At 44.3% G+C, this 2420-nt stretch overlaps 1 pseudogene; it reads right to left on the reverse strand.

Annotated features, from left to right (window-relative positions):
• Positions 1-828: 828 nt before the first annotated feature.
• On the reverse strand, positions 829-2028 carry LOC123572914 (rab-like protein 2B pseudogene; annotated as a pseudogene).
• Positions 2029-2420: the final 392 nt, after the last annotated feature.

Raw genomic sequence — 2420 nt, forward strand, 5'->3', positions numbered from 1 at the left:
ATCTGGGCATTTAAAAAAATATAAATTTTTATTAAAGGTCATTGATAACTTTAAAAATTGCTTTAATACTTACTGGTATAGTCAAGTTTTGTATTCTTCTTGTGCTAATTTTGATAGATGAAATGTTTCTAGGAATTTACCTATCTCACCTAGGTTTTCAAATTTATTAGCATATACTTGTTCATAATACTCTACACTTTCTGTGTCATATATGTAGCTGTTCCCCCTTTTTCATTATGTATTTGTTTATTCATTTTTTCTCCCGTTATCCATAATCAGCCTTGTTATAAGTGAATATCTTACAAATATTTTTAAATAAGCAGCTTTTGGAATCAAAAGTGTGTTAATTTTCATTACCTAGTTTTTTGTTCTCTATTTCTGTTTCATTGCTTTCTATTCTTTATAACTAACTCCTTTTCTTCTTATTTCTTTAGGTTTGCTCAATTTCTTTTTCCAAAGTTTTGAGTAGAATTTTTAGGTCATTTATTTTAACTTTTCTTGTTCTAATAAATGTATTTGAAATTATAACATTATTTTATATGTATATTTTATGTGTAACATTTTTACCACCTGGTTTAAAAATAGTTAATTTTCTTTATAACTGCTATTTATTTATTTGACACACGGTCCCACTCTGTTGCTGAGGCTGGAGTTCAGTGACGCAATCATGCCTCACCGCAGCCTCCATCTCCTGGACTCCAGCGATCCTCCCATCCATGACTGCCTTTTAAATCCATGTTACTGATAAATATATTTGTTCACTTACAATTTTAAGTATATTTTAGTTATCAAGTTCTAATTTTATTACAGTATAGTTGCAGAATATAGTTTCTTTCTTTCTTTCTTTCTTTTTTTTTTTTTTAAAACACCTAAATTTCCTTTATTAAAGTGACACATAATCATGTTTTCTGATTCTCTTCACTGCCCGCCTGGGGGGAGGGGGTGGGGAAGGTGTTAATGATACTGATCCCTAATTCTGCTTCAAGGAGATCTGGTGAGGACTTCTTCCACCAGTCCAGAGTTTGCTGGTGCTGACCTCATCCCTGCATTAAGGGCCTTGAATGTGGGAGGCTAATAGGATGGATGGGCTGCAGGAGGTAGAAGAGGGGATGGCCTAGAGAGTTCCTCCATTCAGAGCTGGAGAGCTGTTGAAGGGAAGGGTACTTTAAAAAGGCTCCACCCACCCCTAGCCCCAGCCCCTCAGCTGTGGGGAGAGGCCGCCTCCTCTGATGGGGTCTCGATGCTGCTGTTCTGTTCCTGGTCTGGCACATTCTCCTCTTCCTGTTCCAACTTGAAGTTCTCGAGCTCCTGAAAAATCTCATCCATGAAGTCCTGGGAGTTCTGTTTGTAAGACACAGCTAATCGAATTGCATCATTGAAGAGCTTCACAACATTGGTACCATCAGCAGCTGAGACGAAATACAGGGGCAGGGAGAACTTCTTGGCAAAATTGAAGCTTTTTTGGGTCGCGTTTATGTCTGCATCAATTTTATTGGCCACCACGATGCATAGGATCTCTGGCCTGAACTCCCGAAGCTCCATGTACCAGGTGCTCAGGTTCTTATAGGTGACTTTCCTCTGTACATCAAACACCATGATGCAGGCGTGGGCCTTGTGGTAGTAGGAGGCATGCATGCTCTGGAACCGCTCCTGGCCTGCCGTGTCCCAAAAGTCCACAAGGATGGTCTTGCCATCTACCGTGGTTGTGTGCTTGTAGAGGGTCAGGGCATACGTGGACAGCTGCTGTGGCTGAAAGCCATCCATGAGAAATCTCTCCATGAGTTTGGATTTGCCCACTGCGCTGTCTCCCAGGCAGATGATCTTCACGTTGTCATCAGCATCATAATTCCCTTGGTCCAGCTCACTGGGTTTGGTTCTGTCTTCTGCCATTGGCTCCTAGCTGTAGAGAGGGGTCCAGCCCAGGGGAGGGGAGGGTCTTGTCAGTGCGGTCCCGAGTGAGGGCTGGAGAGACCAGGGACGCTGCAGGTCGCCTGCCCGCGGCCAGCGGCCCCTCGGGCCCTGCCGCCCACCTGGACTCGGCGCCGTCTCAAACCACGCCCGCCGGCCCCGCTCGGCTGCAGCGCCTCTTTTTCTTTTTTTAGACAGGGTCTTACTCTGTTGCCCAGGTTGGCGAGCAATGGCACAATCTCAGCTCACTGCAACCTCTGCCTCCTGGGTTCAAGCGATCCTCCCGCCCAGCCTCCTGAGTAGCTGGGACTACAGGTGCACCCCATCCAGCTAAATTTTTTGTAGAGATGGGGTTTTGCCATGTTGCCCAGGCTGGTCTCAAACTCCTGGGCTGTAGGGATCTGCCCACGTTGACCTCCCAGAGTGTTGGGATTATAGGCGTGAGCCACTGCTCCTGGCCTAGAATATAGATAGTTTCTAAGATACTGATACTCTGGAATTTATTGGAATTA

The sequence above is a fragment of the Macaca fascicularis genome, chromosome 4 (assembly GCF_037993035.2).
Source record: "Macaca fascicularis isolate 582-1 chromosome 4, T2T-MFA8v1.1".
In the NCBI taxonomy this organism is placed as follows: domain Eukaryota; kingdom Metazoa; phylum Chordata; class Mammalia; order Primates; family Cercopithecidae; genus Macaca; species Macaca fascicularis.